This window comes from Callorhinus ursinus, unplaced genomic scaffold (genome assembly GCF_003265705.2).
Source record: "Callorhinus ursinus isolate GAN/ISIS: 27379988/994484 unplaced genomic scaffold, GSC_fseal_2.0 scaffold24, whole genome shotgun sequence".
NCBI lineage: Eukaryota > Metazoa > Chordata > Mammalia > Carnivora > Otariidae > Callorhinus > Callorhinus ursinus.
Genome location: NW_027397086.1, coordinates 19124954 through 19143354, shown reverse-complemented (window position 1 = coordinate 19143354; position 18401 = coordinate 19124954). Strand labels below are relative to the sequence as shown.

The 18401-nt window shown below is 35.7% G+C and overlaps 1 pseudogene; it reads right to left on the bottom strand.

Moving 5' to 3' along the window:
• Window positions 1-4897: 4897 nt before the first annotated feature.
• LOC112836695 (S-formylglutathione hydrolase-like) overlaps window positions 4898-18401 on the bottom strand; it is a 38160-nt pseudogene continuing 24656 nt past the window's right edge.

Genomic DNA, 18401 nt, shown 5'->3' with positions numbered 1-18401 from the left:
AAAAATATATTATCTGAAAATTTAAAAAAAATTACTGAATGGGTCCAATGGCAGAAGGGGATACAGAAGAAATATTTAGTGAACTTGAAAATAGATACATAAAAATGATCCAATCTGAAGGGCACTCAAAAAAAAGATTTAAAAAAAAAAGAACAAAGTCACAGTTACCTGTGGGACAATATCTAAGTTCTAATATTCATGTCACTGGAGTCTCAGAAATAGAGAAGAAATTGATTGATGCAAAAATATATATATTTAAAGAAATTATAGACATTTCTTAAATTTTGTGAAAGACATAAATTTACAGATTCTATAAGTTCTGAGAAACCTACATAGGATAAACCAAAAAACAAAACAAAACCCCATGCTTAGCCAGACATACCATAATCAAACTACCAAAATACAAAAAATACATATATTATTATTATATAATATAATATAAAACACACAGAGAAACAATTGGAATGACTGTGGATTTCTCATCAAAAACCATGGAGGCCAAAGATGGTGAAATAATGACTTCCAAGTGCTAAAAAAAAGGAATTGTCAACCCCAAATTCTATACCCAATAAAAATGTTCTTCAGGAATGATGGCAAATAAAGTCATTTTCAGGTGATGGGAAACTAGAAGAACTAGGAACTAGCAGACCTGTTCTAAAGGAAATATTAAAGGAAGCTTTTAAAGATGAAGAAAATGATACCAGAGGGAAACATGGAACTACAGAAATAAAGAGTGACAGAAATGATAAATATAAAGGTAAATATAACAGATTACTTTTCTCCCTTTGAGTCCTTTAAATATAACTGTGAAATGCAAAAAGTATAAAATTGTCTGGTGAGGCTTTCAATGTGAGTATGTGAATATATATTAAATCTATAACATAAAGAAAGGAGTATAAAGGGACCTATGTAGATGGAAGGCTTCTACATTTCTACATGTTCCAATTAAAAACAGAGACTGGCAGATTAGATTTTAAAGCAGATTCAGTTATATGTTGACTACAGGAAATCTATTTTATTTATAAACATAGATCGATAAAAGCCAATGTCAAAAGACATTAAATTAATTATTAAATACTGATAAAGGGGTGAATTCTCCAAGACATAATAATCCTTAATATGTATAACCTCCTAACAACAGGCATCAAACTACATGAAGCAAAAACTGACAGATCTAAAAGAGAAAATAGCCAAATTAACAAATATAGCTGGAGATACCTATAGTCAGTAATCAATAGAAGAATCAAATGGAAAAACCAGCGAGGATAAAGGAGACTTAACACTAATTGCCATTTATAGAACACTTCAACCAACAATAGCAGGATATGCATTATTTTCAAATATTCATAGAATAGTCACCAAGATAGATCATATTCTAGGCCATTAAAAGTCTTAATCAATTTACAGGAATTGAAATCATACAAAGTATGTGCTCACTATAAATGGAATTAAACTAGAAATCAATAACAGAAAGACATCTGGAAAAGTCAAAGACATTTAGAAGTTAAACAACCCATGGGCCAAGAAAAGAAATCTCAAGAGAAATTAGAAAATATTTTTAACTGAAAGAAAATGAAAATGCAACATATCATAATGTATGGAATGTGGCTAAAGCAGTTCTTACAGAGAACTTTGTAAAATTAAATGCTTATATTTAACAAAAAGAAAATTTCAGGTTGGTTATCTAACCCCATATTATGAAACTAGTGAAGAACAAATTAAACCCAAAATAAGCAGAAGGAAGGAAATACATGCATTACTATGGGAGTGTAGTCTCCAAATATATGAACAGATATAAATGGAGTGGAAAATAGAAAAATCACAGAGAAAATCAATCAAACTAAAAAGTAGATCTCTAATAAAACTCTAGCCAGACAAAACATGGAGGAAAAAATATGCAAATTACCAACATCAAAGGGGAGATAACACTACAGATCCCACAGATACTACAAGGACAGTAAGGGAATACTACAAACAACTCTAAACACATAAATTCAACAACTTAGATGAATGAGATGGACCAATTTCTTGAAAACTATGAACTACCAGAAGTCACTCCAAACCAAATTTTTGGTGACCAGAAGGCATTCATCTCAGAAAACTCTCTAGGCTTTATTCAGGACAACTGCCTACTCCCAGGTGCTATTTCTCTAGCCTCAGGCTGATTTCCCATCTCCACCCTCCAGCTACCAACAAAGTTTAGTTCCAAATTTTGGCCATTGATTCTTTGGTCTCCCTTTTTGTTATAAAATTCTAATTTCATCCTTTCACCATCCCTCCCCCCATCCCCATGACTATTTTTGTTGAGAGGAGAATTGATATAATCTTCAGAAACTTAGACAACCCAGGCTTCTACAGAAAAATTTCCGAAGAGTGTCTGATTAGCTTGAGTCCCTCTTGTTATTATCTGCTGTCAAAACTTCCTCAGCAGCAATGTGTGCACTTTTTATTAGTGCACATTCAGGAAGGATTAAAGCACTTGCCTGCTACTCTGTACGTGGCCAAGCCCTCAATCAAGGGCCTTTCTTCATCTAGCCACACTACTCCCCAAATCAATCAGTTATCACTAGCATGTGGCTTGTCTCATGAGCTTTATTTCCTGCTTTGAAGAACCAACAGAGTCCTCAGAGGAACTAAGCTCCTTGCTCAAATAATTGTGATAAGATTAGGACACTAAAAGGACATCTGCTATAGCTCTTCCTTACAATTTATAACACTTAATGCCTGTAGATTCTGGTTTATGGATTAACTTCTAGGGCTCCTCCTCTCTTGTCAACTTTCCAGTTAGTTTGTGTGAGTTTATAATAAGATGGAAAATATATATACCAAAAGCATAATTCTCATCTCTGAAAAATGATTAAGTCGCTTTTTACCAATTTCTTATAATTTTGGAGTTGTATCCCCAAACTAATACTAATACTGGACAAATAAATATTCTCAAGCAGCATTTGCCACTACCTTGACAGGTATGACGAGTTACATTCCTGGCAATATTTTGAGAGAACACAAGAGCAATGGAGTTTGTAATAGATTCACTAATGGAGCCAAAAAGTTACAATGTTTGAATTTCCCAAAAGCCGCCCCCATAATTAATATGAATTTCTTTAAACCACTAGAACTGGGCTTCATTCCTCTCCCACATTCCCTGGGAATTCTGACTGCCATCCAGGATCTTCCCTATGATTTAAGACCAGGAGGACATGGTCTTTATGGTGTCCTCCAAATGAGACTTCTCTTAGTTACATGTTCACTACTACTAGTTTCTCATTGAAGTCATCCCCAACTTTGCAGAAACACCTGAATGCTGGCACCAGCACCTCTCTGAGCTAAGCCCTTGTCCTTTTTTTTTTTGGTAACCAAAATCTTGGTTTTAGTTACCAAATTTTTGATAACCAAATTTTTCTCTAAGAAAATACAATTCCTGCTCCCTCTTTTCTGTCTTTCAACAGCTAGCAGGCACTGCCTACCATCCCTCTTACACATAATTACTTCTTTATGCTCTACCCCTTATTTAAACAGGTATTTCCCTCTTTTGTTCTCTTGTTTCCCTTTCTAAATCCCTAGGAGTATTAAATTCAGGGCTTGATTTTCACTTGGAAATGTTTTCCATATTTGTGGCACCAATGCCACCAGAGGGTTTATAGTAGGTCAAGTGAAGAAAAACACAGAGTGCAGAGTGAATGAAGAATTAAAAAAAAACTCTTCTGCAACAGATAAATCAAAATGCCAATTATTTTCTGCTAGAATATATTTCATCAAACAATTCATGGTTATTCTGAGAACTACAGCAGTTTAATCAAAAATGAATTTGTATAGTCATTGTCCTTTAAAACATGGATTTTCAAATTTGAATGCCTGAGGAATTTTAAAAATGCTTTTAAAAAAGGTTTAATTTTAGAGAGAGAATGTGCACACAGGGAGGGGGAGGGGCAGAGAGAGAGACTCTCAAGCTGACTGCCTGCTGAATGAGGAGCCCCATGCAGGGCTTGATCTCACAACCCATGAGATCATGACCTCAGCCTAACCTAAGAGTCAGACACTCAACTGACTAAGCTATCCAGGAGCCCCAAATGCCTGAGGAATTTTTTTAAAAACTTGGGTCTCAGCCACAAAGACTGATTTAACTGATTTGACTTGATGAGTTGCAACCTGGGTATCAGGATTTTTTTCCCAAAGTTCCCCAGGTGATTCTATTGTGCAACAGAATGACGTTATCGTGCAGCCAACTTATCATGAGCACAATCAGCAGGAGTTTGATAAAACACAGATTGCTAGAGCTGCTGATTCAGTAGGTTTAGATGGGGCCTGAGGATTTCCATTCCTAACAAATTCCCAGCTGAAGTTGTTGTTCTGGAGGTCATACCGTGAGAACCACTGCTTTCATGCGCATATGAATCACCTTCAGGTGCAGAGGATTCTGTTAAAAGGTAGGTTTACTTCAGTTGGTGTGGGACTGGAGTAGATTCCGCATTTCTAATAAGCTTTCGGAGATACTAATGCTGATCCGCAGACCATACTTTATACAGCAAAAGATCAGCACACAGGAAGTTAACTAACTAGAGTAGGGCATTCATGAAATAAATACGATTTTGTGACATAGTGAGAAAAAAATTTAGTACATTCTGAAGTAAGTTTTCAACTGTAATTTCAATATCATTACACGGATATATGAGAAAAATTTCATGATCATTGAGAAATTATGAAAAAATGTTTAATGTCATAGAATGAGAAATTCAAAATTATTTTCACATTTTATATGTTTATTCAGAAAGTGATTCAACTATGGATGATTCATGTTTAGCACTATGAAATCCAATGTTTTAAAATCCTTTTCCCCTGCATTTTTGTTTATTACATTTTTTTATAGTCCTGAAGAAATTCTCTTATCTGAAGTTTTTCATGCATTTGGGTATTTTGCATGATGTCTAATGTGATCAATAATAAAAGTGGCAGTGAGGCCGTAGCTATAATCATAACCCTCTTGTAACCTAAAAACATTAACTTTCTTTTCTGTGTAGGCAGCTATGAAGTTACCAAATAATGACTGTCCATCTGGAAGGAACTGGTTATCTTTTCCTTGATCAATTATTATGTCTAGCTGAGCACCTGGATAGGACTTCACAACATGGGTAGCAACTAAGCCTTCCATTTATTTTGATCTGTCCCCAAATATCCACTAAAGGCTTTTTTGTCCAAAAGACAGAGCACTGGATTGCAAATTGGAGCAAATGCTGACATAGATTTGTACTTTCCAGGATTCTTCAAAGCACAAATCAGAGTTTCATGGCCTCCCATGGAGTGGCCAAAAATAGACATCCTGTAGGGGTCCATAGGAAAATGGGCATTTATGAGTTGGGGAAGCTCCTCAGTTACATAAGAATACATTCTGTAACTGTGGCTCCTGGGTGGCTCAGTTGGTTGAGTGTCCAACTCTTGGTTTTGGCTCAGGTCATGATCTCGTGGGTGGTGGGATCGAACCCGGAGTCAGGCTCCATGCTCAGTGGGGAGTCTGCTTGAAGATTCTCTCCCTCTGCCACTCTCTCTCTCTTTCTCTCTCTCTAAGTAAATAAATAATTCTTTTTTAAAAATGTAAGTCTTGTGGTCGTTTTTAAAAATCAGTGCCTATACAGTAAAAATTGGAACCACCGGGCTCATAAGTAATTATTTGGGGACCATTTTCACAAGAGTCCTAATATTACAATTTTATAATTCTGTTTCTGCTAACCACTTCATATTTTTTATTTTCTAGGCTTGAAGTTAGCAGGCTTAACAATTTTTACACTCCTACTCTGCAAGTGTTTATCCATTTTTACGTAAGTGACAAATCAATTCCTGAGTTTTGTTAAGGGCTTTCTATTTTTTGGATAGTGAAGGTCTTATAATAGGGTGGAGAGAGAACATTTGGTTCCTTTTGTGTCCTCATACACATTTTAAAGCAACGGCTTCAGTTTTAGGAAATGCTGGATTTTTTGGAAACATCTGAATGTGAGACTTCCAAATTCTGAGAAAATAAGCAAATAACCAAATAAAATGGCGCTGTAGTGTAATAACTGAACCTTTTAGACTCAAGATTCTAGATTTTAGAGGAAGGGGCAGATATAAAAATGGCAAGAAAGAGAACTATCAGAAAATGATAAAGAATGTGACAAGGCCATCTTTCAAAAGCAGGAGTAAGATATTTAGCAGATTTTTGAAAAAATAAAATCAGTAATATGTATATTTCTCTCTTGCAAATTAGGGTTATTCTCACCAATCTGAGAGCTCATGTTTGACGGTATAGAGGCTCTGGGTGATCAATACAAGTAAACAAGACCTGATGGGTGACAGCCCATCTGGGCTCTCTGTAAAATGAGAAGGTTCTACTTGACACTGTTTCTTAGTCTACGGGGGCAGGAGGAGGGCACACAATGCTTCAAGAAGTTTATGAAGGCTATAGATCCTCTCTCCAGAAAAATTCATGATTTGCATGTGATTCCATAGAATGAGATGCCCTGACCATGGCTGATGGATGAGGATGCCTAGAGCCCAAGTGAATCATACACTTCACACAGCCCTTGGCATAGAGTAAGTTCTAGATGTTGGTGATAATGATAACAAATAGCTTCATTTCATGAGGTGAAGAACAAGAAAAAAACCACTTGTTTCATAAACGGAGTTTCATTCAAGCTAGTGATCAGTGAAACTTCCTTCCAGATTCTGACAATAGGCTGTCAACCTGTACTGTCAGCATTTTTTATTTTGAATGGTCATTCTTTCCTGTTTTTAATCAATAATTTTTGGCAACTTGGGAGAAGATCCATTTAAGAACTACTATTTATTTATTAATTCCTTTGTACCAAGCTCTCTGATAAGCAATTAGTCTGCATTAGCTCCTTTAATCCAAACAAATCCTAGTAAGTAAGGTTTACTAATGAAGAAGTTGAGGTTTCCAGTAACTCCAGTGGTCCCACAGACTATTGTGTGGCAGGAGCATCTCCTTTCACAAAGTGAAAACTGTATAGAACACTAATCATTTTTTTTAAATAAATCCACCTTCGTTGGCCCAGGAATTACTGAAAATTTCTTCCAGATTCTAACAACGGTCTGTTAATATTCATCTTCACTGTCTGTTGTTTTGGATTGTCATTATCTCCGGGCTTTCATCAATATATTTTTTAAAGATTTTATTTATTGATTTGACAGAGAGCGAGACAGCAAGAGAGGGAACACAAGCAGGGGGAGTGGGAGAGGGCCAAGCACGGAGCCTGATGCAGGGCTTAATCCCAGGACCCTGGGATCACGACCTGAGCCAAAGGCAGACGCTTAACAACTGAGCCACCCAAGTGCCCCTTTCGTCAATATTTTAATGTGAACTCTGGACAAGGTAAACTAGGAGCTGATAGCCCTTCAATATACCATTCTGACCAGAACTGTCATTTCCACGGCATAGCTCCAACATTGCCACTTGGCTTCCTTATTAGCTTTGGCTTTCCTCAAGAACTTGCTACCTGGATTATAAACTGAACAATATTCTATGCTCTATACTTGCATACCTTGATTTCCTTTTCATTCATCTTGGTTTCATGCTAAACATGAAATTAGCTAGAACATTCTACTTCAAAGTGTTCATTATGAGGTTGTGAAGAAAAGAACACCATTTTTGTAAAGACTATCATGCTCAACTTTATTTGGTAAGTATTTGCCATTAATGTCAGTAGGTAACAGAAACTGCTCATCCTGTGGTCATCTGCTTTCTCTTTTTAGACTTGTAGGCTCTGCCCTCTCTTTCCACCATTTAAAAGCTTTTCTGATGCATATTCCTCTTTTGGCCTCATATTTTCATACTCTGCACATTATCCTTGAGTGATCTCATCCACTCTCAGATAGTCATGACATGCAAATCTCCAGTCCCAGCCCAGACCTTTTTCCAAACTCTTGACTTGTTTAATCATTAACAACTTGGATCAACCATCCAGTTTTCCATAGGCATCTCAAACTCCACATGTCCAAAATAAAGTTATTATCTTCAACAATCCTTCTACCTCCTGAATCATCCACTTCCCTCCCACCATTCACCCATAAAGAATTAACTTCTGATGTTTCTCACCACCCCATAATTATCACCTGCATTAATTTTCTTTGTGAAACTCAGAATCACCTACATTCATTGATCCATGAATCATTAATTGCTACTTTCTGCATATGTAAGTAGGAAGAGTAACATCCACTTACCCCAGCGGGGGGGGGGGGGATTGCAATTGTTTGAAGGCTCTTTCAAATATATTTGTGTGTGATTAAAATGATGGAATATCTTTGGATGAATTTAAGTACAAAAGGCAAAATATTCCATCCCGGTAAGTTTTTTCCTTTTGGCTTAGAAAATGTTAATATTTTTACTCAAGCCATCTGGGTCTTGGAAATATCATGTGCCTTTGATGACTATATGTGAAAACTATTTTTTGCATCTTTAAAAATTCCTGAAGGAATGCTATTACTAAGTTTGTTTTCCTATTTTTCTGACAACAAATTACAATTAACTTGCAAGTCAAAAGACAAATTTGAAATCTATTTAAGCAGTTCCAAGTCAACCTCACAGATATCAAATGATCTTATTAAAAATATTAATAGCTATAGATAACTCAAGTGTTTCCTTGACTTAATGTCTTTTGTTTGGATGTAATTTTCTTTCATATATAAAAAGTCCTTTAGCACCATCTGCTTCTATAACACTTCGCCATGCTTAAAAAATTTTATTCCCAGACACAGCAGTTTTGAAATTACTCCATCAAAGTTTCTTAAAGAAAATAAACTAGAAAAAGAATTTCCATTCCTCCTAGCTTGTTTCTTAACAGCAGACAAAGACAATGTTTGTTACCCAAGAAACACAGTGCTACATGAATATTTTGTTATAATCGGAAATTTCCCTTCTGATTTTCCCTCTGACCATAAGGCTAACTGGTGCCTGAGGAAACAATATTTTATGTGCTATATGCACAATCTGTGCAATAATATTCCTTTAAGATATGCAGATCTCATTTTACAATCTCAACTAGAAAATGGGGTGAATTTTCACATAGTCTCGTCCATTTTATGGATAAACATTTAACAAATGACTAGATTAAAAAAAAAAACAAAAACAAATGACTAAATTGCCAAAATAAATTCCCCAAGGGAAGCTGATAGACTGAAGCAGTAACACCAGTAAAAGAAATCCAACAAAGGAAATAGCTCTTCCTCTATGAAACTGAAGCACACTCTTAGAGAAAAATCAGAATTTTCCAGGGCACCTAGGTGGTTCAGTTGGTTAAGCATCCAACTCTTGATTTCAGCTCAGGTCATGGTCTCTGGGTCATGGGATGGGGCCCTACATCAGGTTCCACGCTCAGCGGGGAGTCTGCTTGAGATTCTCTCTCTCTCCCTCTGCCTCTGCCTCCCACCCCCCGACCCCCCACGCACGCTCTCTCTCTAAAAGAAATAAATAAATCTTTAAAAAAAATCAAACTTTTCCAATTCTTGACAGTGATAGTAGAGGATTAGGCAGCTGAATTTTTCCATGTGTACAACTCCGAGTCAGTGATATTGATTTAGAAATATAAATAAGTGGTATTAGGATAGTGATGTTGAAATTGTTGTAGACAGAATAAGATAGGCCAATTGTCTTCCTAAGGAAGTCCAAGTATGGATGTGAAATTGTTTACAGACCTATTCATCCTTTCAGTCACTATTCACTATACATCAAACACCTGCTATATCTAGATTCTATATTAGTTTCTGGAATGAATCAATAATTCTCTTATAATTTATAATAAAATTTATTCATCATCTTGTAGATGTAAATGGACCTCCATCCTCCAGTATTTTCTACCTGAATCCATTTCCCACAAATGAGCCAGAATTCACTTTGTAAAATTAAAATTAAATTGCATGATAAAGTTCAAACTCCCTAATAACGGTTTACAAAGACCTTGATGGTTTGACTCTTGCTTACCTCTCCCGCTTTGCTGTTCCACCTTGCTCTCTGGCCATAACGAATTACTAACCATTCACAAAACAGGCCTTTGCATGCTGTTTCCCCTAGCCAAATGCTTTTCCTCCTCTCCTTGTCTGACTCTTTTCCCCTGACCTTTTGTTTCTAGGCCTCTCCTTGGCTAAAACTTCTTCAAGGACTAAAGTGTGCACAGGTGAGCCTCTTATGCATTCAAATGCTCTGCTCCTGAGCTATAGGCACAGGTGAACTTCTTATGCACCACATAACACTCTGGGCCTTATACCTTGTAGCACCTACCACAGCAAGTGATTTACTTGTCTCACTCCTGCTAGACCATATACCCCTCAAGGACAGGCACTGTGCCTTGTTTGCTCTGTAAATCTCATGATGTGAAATGCAGCCTTGGCACATCTTAGTGATAATAACTTGCTAAATGAGTAAGCAGAAAATTGAACTATGCATTCTTCCCATTCATCTTGGTGAGGTCATTTTACAGTGGCAAGCATGTGAGGTAAGGGAACTTATCCTTAGCCTCACTACTTGACTACATGAATTGAGACATCTGGTGGTAAATGCACACACTTAAGCATATTCTCTTCCCCCCCCATACATTTTAGTTCTAATTTATCATGAAAATGTTTCATCCTGAAATCAATAATGCCTGATCTTTCCTACTGAGAATATTAAGTGGCTTCTTCTTGCTTTATGTTTTATGATGGATCAAAATACAAGGCATCTCCAAAATCAACTTATCTTTTTTTTTTTCTCTTTCTTTCTTTCTTTTTCTTTTTTTTTTGAAAGCAGGGTAGAAAGTAAAATGAACTACTCTAGAGAAAGAAATATGCTCTTAGTAGAGAGATGAGAACTCCTTCTGGATAAATTGTTTTGGTCTGCACAGTGTAGCATAAAAAAATACCAAACTTCTGCAAAGGTTTTATTTCATTGGTATTTTTTCTTTAAATATTTACTGATATGGATATGGCACCCCAGTGCTACAGCATAATTTTAAGCGATAGTTATAGATCCCAAGATCAAATCTGTAAACTAAATAAACATACATCTACATATATTTGACCGGGAGGAATTAGATCAAAACACTGACAGTTACCTATGGTTGAATTTTATTTTCATTTTCACTCCTCTATATTTTCCTAAGGTTTGACAAAAAGGTCAAAAGAAAACCAATAAACATTTTACACACAGGAATGAACAGAAAAGATAGTAACATTGTTCAAGAGAGAAATTAGTAGATATGGGTGTTCTGTAAGTTTCATCCTATCTTTAAAATTCTGTAATTTTGACTTCTCAACTGTACTATGCAAAAATATGTAGATTTTAGTCTATTACTAGACACAGCCGGGATTCAGAGAGAAATGTCTGTCTTTCACAATAGAAACAATTCTTTCACAATAGAAACAATTAATGAAATAGTTTACATATGACTTTGGTCATAATAGAAGGTGAATGCCTTGCACTTAGTAGGCACTCATTATGTCTTAAATGAATTTCAATTGGTCAATGAATGTTAAATGACCTTGGTGTTAAAATTCTGTCTCTGCTGCCCTCCAGTGGCTCATGTGCTTAACTCCAAAAGAGAAAATCAAGTGCCTTCCATTCCCAGACCCTTATTTGAGGGGTGTATGAATGTCAGATTTCGGGGCTTGGTATTCCTTTTGGACAGAGTTTTGTATTCAATCTCTGTGATAGTACCCTGGTGGGTCAAGGCCAAATGCATTATCTGTCTCCTTCCACCTGCAAAAAGTCAAACTGAAGCAATAGCAATAGATGCTGTCAAACACTAATTATGTTTGTGCTCACACTTCATAGAGATTTTTCATTTGTGTCACCACAAACTTCTAGTAAGAAATTGTGGTGAGGGGCACCTAGGTGGCTCAGTGAGTTAAGTGTCTGACTTCGGCTCAGGTGATGATCTTAGGGTCCTTGGATTAAGCCCTGCGTCCGGCTCCGCGCTCAGCAGGGGAATCTGCTTGTCCCTCCCCCTCTTATTCTGCCTCTCCCCTGGCTAGTGCTCTCTCTGCCTCTCTCTCAAATAAATAAATTCTTTAAAAAAAGAGATTGTGGTGATAGTAATAATAATAATTGCAACTCTTTCATTAGAAATAGCTCTGGCCCCTTGTTAAGGGGTGATGGTGTTGTCATGTGCCATTAGGCACAAAAGTTCCCATCAATGGCACATCTTAATGAGCAGCCCAGAACTCTAAACTTACATATCATCTAAGTGTAGTACTGTAGAAAAATGTTAACTCGGCAGCAAATACCATCGGCAAATATCAGCGCTGCCATCGGTGAACACTAGAACTATATTTTGGTATTGCCCTCATCTGTGAGAGTTATACCCTGAGTTCAGTTGGTCGTTAGAGTGGCTGCAGGAGGAAACCTAGTTTCCAGAACATTTAGTTTCAGTTTTTTTGACACTGGCTATGATCTACTCTGAGACATCCTGTACTTCAGGCCCCTCCTGTGGTTTTAGACAATCATCTCCAAATAAGTTATCTTCTACATGACTTCCTTTTTTTTTTTTTAAGATTTATTTATTTTAGAGAAAGAGAGAGCAAGAGAGTGGGGGGCGGGGGCAGAAGGAAGGACAGAATCCAAAGCAGACTCTCCACTGAGCCAGAGCCCAACATGGGGCTCAATCCCAGGACCCTGAGACAATGACTTGAGCCTAAAGCAAGAGTCAGACACTTAACCGACTGAGCCACCCAGGTGCCCCTACATGACTTTTTAGTGTTTATCTTCCCCTGTTATTATAGTTCTTCTGGAATATCCTTTTAGTGTTAACCAAGGAGTCTCTCAATTCCTTGCTCATCTGCCACCACCATACCTCCAGGTGAGGTGATTACTTCTATCTTTTTGCTCATCTGCAATCTATCTTTTTGAATTATAATCTCTATTTTATTTTATTTTATTTGTCTCTTATTTTTCTATCTCTTAAAATTTTTTTCCTTTTTGGTAGTATGGAAGTATGAGGTATTACCCTTCATATTAAAGAGTATTTGTGTTTTCCTTATTCTCAGATTATGAGAATTTTGTGTATTGTATTGATGTTTTCATAAGCTCTTGGGTTTAGTTAGCACATGTATCATTTTGTGCTTTTTTACTTCACAGTAATTTTGTGACTTGTTTTCAATTACAGTATCGGGAATATTAGAACATTTATTTTTACAACTAATCTTAGAATAATTTTCTCACAAAAGCCTTTTTTTATAATACTCAAGCATTTTAAAAAATAAATGTCCAATAAGAGATGTATGATACAAACTGCACCATCATAAAATGTAATAATATTTAGGAATTAAAATCATGTGTTTTCTTAGGAATTAAAATTGTTTCTTTAAAATATTCATTTGCTTTTACAAATCCATAAAATATCAAGTAAAAGTTAAAAATTGTATGGCATTGCCAAGATGTCCATCGACAGATGAATGGATAAAGAAGAGGTGGTATATATATACACAATGGAATATTATGCAGCCATCAAAAGGAATGAGATCTTGCCATTTGCAACGACGTGGATGGAACTGGAGGGTGTTATGCTGAGTAAGATAAGTCAATCAGAGAAAGACATGTATCATATGACCTCACTGATATGAGGAATTCTTAATCTCAGGAAACAAACTGGGGGTTGCTGGAGTGGGGGTGGGGAGGGAGGGATGGGGTGGCTGGGTGACAGACATTGGGGAGGGTATGTGCTATGGTGAGCGCTGTGAATTGTGCAAGACTGTTGAATTACAGATCTGTACCTCTGAAACAAATAATGCAATATATGTTAAGAAAAAAAAAGAAGAAGATAGCAGGAGGGGAAGAATGAAGGGGGGAAATCGGAGGGGGAGACCAACCATGAGAGACGATGGACTCTGAGAAACAAACTGAGGGTTCTAGAGGGGAGGGGGCTGGGGGGATGGGTTAGCCTGGTGATGGGTATTAAAGAGGGCACGTTCTGCATGGAGCACTGGGTGTTATACTCAAACAATGAATCATGGAACACTACATCAAAAACTAATGATGTAATGTATGGTGATTAACATAACAATAAAAAATTAAAGAAAAAAATTGTATGGCATTGTGGCAGTTAAAAAATAAAAACAATAAGTATAAACAGTATTTTCCCCATTTTTAGAAATTAAGGTGCATGCATGTATTCTGTGTATGTTTATGTGTTGTGTGTATGCATACACATCTGAAGGAATATACTCTAAGCTACCAACAGTGACTTTATCTGTGTCACAGTTGTCATTATCTGACTCTGTAGCCAAGAACTATCCCAACTCTCATTATTCTTCATGAGGTTTTTAACCTACTCCAATTGCGCCTTAAACTTCAGCATATATTTTCATACAATTTCCTAAACATTTCGAAAAATTATATTGTAATGCAATAAAACCTAACACATTATAGTACCATCTCTATTCCATCTGTTCCAATCCATTACTAGCAGAATATATTTGAGATTAGAACATTAAGGTAATTTCTTTGACCAATGGGCATTATTGAGTAAGGGAGAAATTCAGAAGTGGAAATGCACTGCACTTGAGAAGCAAAGACATCAAGCTTGGTTTGCAAGTTTAAAATGATAAATTAAGAAGACATTTTTCCTTAAGAACTTAAGGAGAGACACACACAAAAGGAGAAATTAAGGACTGGACCATGGTATGCTTTTCATTCTTGTTGCAACAAAGGTGAACCATGAACACAATTAGAATTTGTTTTAAAACACCAACTTGTAGTACTTAGTTATGGCAGCCCTAGGAAACAAATACAATTTTCTTAGGAAATTATCCATTTTCTCAAGGTCTTAAAATTGTATTTGTATAGACATCTATAAAGCAGTCCCTTGATTTTTAAATGCTTTCTGCTTCAGTTTGTTTCCACTCAATTTCTCACTTTGTATTTTTTTAACTTCCTTTTTTCTTGATTAAATTAGTACTATTTTGTCTACTATTTTATTTTGCTGCAAAATGGGAGTTTTATTTATGAATTAGATCTACTGTTTTCTCTTCTGAACCTCAACAATTCCTCATTTTATCTTTATTACTTCCCTGCTTATTTCTTTCTTTGGTTTGTATTATTTATCTTTATTATTTTTGTTTGTTTTTTTCCCTTGTATTTTGATCTGGGAATTTGATTCATTTATTTTCACTCTTTCATTTTTATTCATAAAAATGTTTAAGGCTATGAAGTTTCCTCTGATCAGTACTTTAAATATATCCAATGGATTCCAATACATAGTGTTTTCATTATCATTAGTTTTCAAAAATTCTGTAATTTCAGTTTGTATTCCCCCATCATCTATTAAGCAAGAGTTGTTGAACAGAAAGCTTTTAAATTTCCAGTTAGACTTCTGTTGTCAGTAATTTTTATTTTTTGGCTTTGTGATAAGATAATGCATATTTGAACTTCATGGTCCTGATTGACACTTTCCTCATGACATATGATCAATTTTTGGGACTGCCATGTGCATTTGAGGAGGTACACTCTATTATCAGAGTTTGAAGCTTTATATATCCTTGAGATCTTTTTTCTTTTTTTTAAGATTTTATTTATTTGTCAGAGAGAGCAAGAGCACATGAGCACAAGCAGGGGGAGTGGCAGGCAGAGGGAGAGGGAGAAGCAGACTCCCCGCTGAGCAGGGAGCCTGATGGGGGACTCAATCCCAGGACCCTGGGATCATGACCTGAGCCGAAGCCAGATGCTTAACTGACTGAGCCACCCAGGCATCCCTTCCTTGAGATCTTATTATCAGTTTGGTATTCATTGTCTCAAGTCTATCATATTATTTTATAATTACAATATATATTTGCTGAGTTCTTTTTATATGCATTGTATCTTTTCTTCACTCTTTTACCTTTTAAAATATCTTTTGCTATTTAGAAAGTTCTAGTGTTATCATCTCCTTATATCTTTTTTAAATGCTTTTAGTCCTCTCTTCTTTAACCTTTTACTCAATATTTTATTAGTTTTTTCTGATATCCATTTACTCTCCCCTATTCCCTATATTAAAAAAAGAATGAAATTATTCTACCTTCCTCTTTTGCTGTCCCGTCTCCTCTCATATTTTAGTTGCATTGTTTATATTCATCCAAGAATAATTTATAATATATAGCATACAACATATTCTTCTACCATCCTTGTCCTCATTTTTGTTTTGGTCACTTAGATCTACAACCGAATGTATTAAATGTGTGCCATTAGCCTTTTTTTATTGAACTTTCACCAGTCACATCTTTGGTTAGAAGAAGCTCTTGCTCTAGTAGATTTCTCAAGAAAGCCTGTTGAATATAGAATGTCCTACTCTCTAGCATATTAGCACCAATATGTGAAAGACAGCTTGCCTTTATGCAATTCTTAGTTCACACCTCCTTTCTTTGAGCTGTTTGAAAATGCTGCCTTCCTTTATATATGTTTCTCTAAGAAATTTGATGCTGGTCTAATTATCTTATTCTTATAACTTCTTTGATTTTTTTTTAACCTGGTGGCCTTGAGACTCTTTTTCCTCATTTTTAAAGTCTAATCGTTTTAGACTCATAGGTCTAATAGGGTATATCGCCACATTTATCAATGTGGGTCAATTTTTTCCTTGTATCTGGTGGGTCCTTTCAATATGTAAATACAGGTCTGGTTTGTTTCCAGAAAGTCTACTTAGATTATACTTTTAAGTATTAGTTCTGTTGTACTGTTTAATTTTTCCTCCTTCTGAAACTGCAATTATACGTAGGTTAGTTCTTCTTTGATTGAATACTGTCTCAATCACTTTTCTTTGGCCTTTAAAAAATGTCTTCATTTTTCATTTCCATCGTTGTTTTCTTACTATCATTCATTGCACTTTATTAAATGTTCACTCATATCTTTTCTTCCTTGGGTACTCCATAATTTAGTCTTTATTTTTTATATGATTCCCCTCCCTCTCCAGTTCAATCAACTCCCATCTCAATTCTTCTTACTCCTGGATTTTTGATGCAACCTGTTTTTTTGTTTTGTTTTGCTTTAATTCCCAAATGCTGGTGTCAGAATTTTTAATTCTGCTTGGAATATTCTGTTATAGTCTCCTTCTGCTTTGCTTTTCTTTTGTTTGAGGAAAAGTTCATCAAGTAAAGTCTATTTTCTTTTAAAAGTAATTTGTACAAAGACTGTGTACCTGCTTGGGGTAGTTTATGAGATTCTTTTTTTTTTTTAAAGACTTTATTTTTAAGTCATCACTATACACAACATGGGGTTCGAACTCACAACCCCGAGATCAAGAGTCACGTGCTACACTGACTGAGCCAGCCAGCCACCCCTTATGAGATTCTTAATTCAAAAACACCTTCTTCTGTCAGTATAGCAAAGTATAATTTCTTTCGAGATGGTGCTTGTTTTTCTGTAAGAAGTAAAAAAAAAAAAAATGTGTGCTCTTTGACATTTTTATTTCCTTTTGTCTTCCAGGATCTTAAACTTCCCTCTTTTGCTGCTTCTTCTCATTCACTATGAATTTTCCAAGACAGGACACTCTCAACTTTTTAAGCCTTATCTCACCCCCAAATTTACTCTTTTCCAATTGCTTCCTTACATCCTCTGTACATTTTTAAGCCCCTTTTATGAGATCACTACTCTTCTTCAGTATTTTTACACTTAGGGTTGATTTTCTTTGGAAGCGATTTTTAGATCAATCTTAGGTCCACTGACAGTTAGTTCCCTTTTTCTCTCATGCAGCTTTTAATGGACTGCTATTGATCTCAAATAACACTTCTGTCAGGAGTATGAGATAGAGTTCACTGGCTTTTTGTTTTTATTTTTCTAATTTTACACATAATTTAAACTTTGGATTTCTACTACAAAAGTTTCGCATTGTTTTATTTGTTCTTATTGCTCTTTTTTAAAAAGAGGCTTTAAAGAGCTTTAAAGACTTTTTTTAAAGACGCCTTTGCTTTGGGCTCTCCAGATTCCACCAATTTTAAGTGGTGGGTTTTAATGTATTGTCATCAACTTTATTAAAAGTAACTTTGAAAATAATGTGTTTTTTAAAGCAAAAACATCCCACAATTTCTTTTGAGATGCCAGAATCGCTACCAAGCATCTTTGAGATATCAAGGGTACATGGGACAGTTGCATATTTCCCATCACAAGTGGGAAAATACTGTTGAAGTTTTCTCAACAGGAAAGATGGATTAGGTAAGATAATTATAGCAATGTTGGTGTTGAGCCTCGATAGTGTTACTGGATGGTTATTAAAAAAGGTAGTGTGCAACTGCTAAGATGAAGCATTAGTCGAATATGGGTTTGTTGTGAAAAAGTACTATCAGGTTATCTAGACTCCTTTTTTTTTTTTTTTGACAGGATGGACAGACTTGGGCATTACTATAAATGCAATGTATCCAAAGTGGAAATACATTTGACAGATCTTTTATTAAATCTTTTGGACAAATTAGGAAAATGT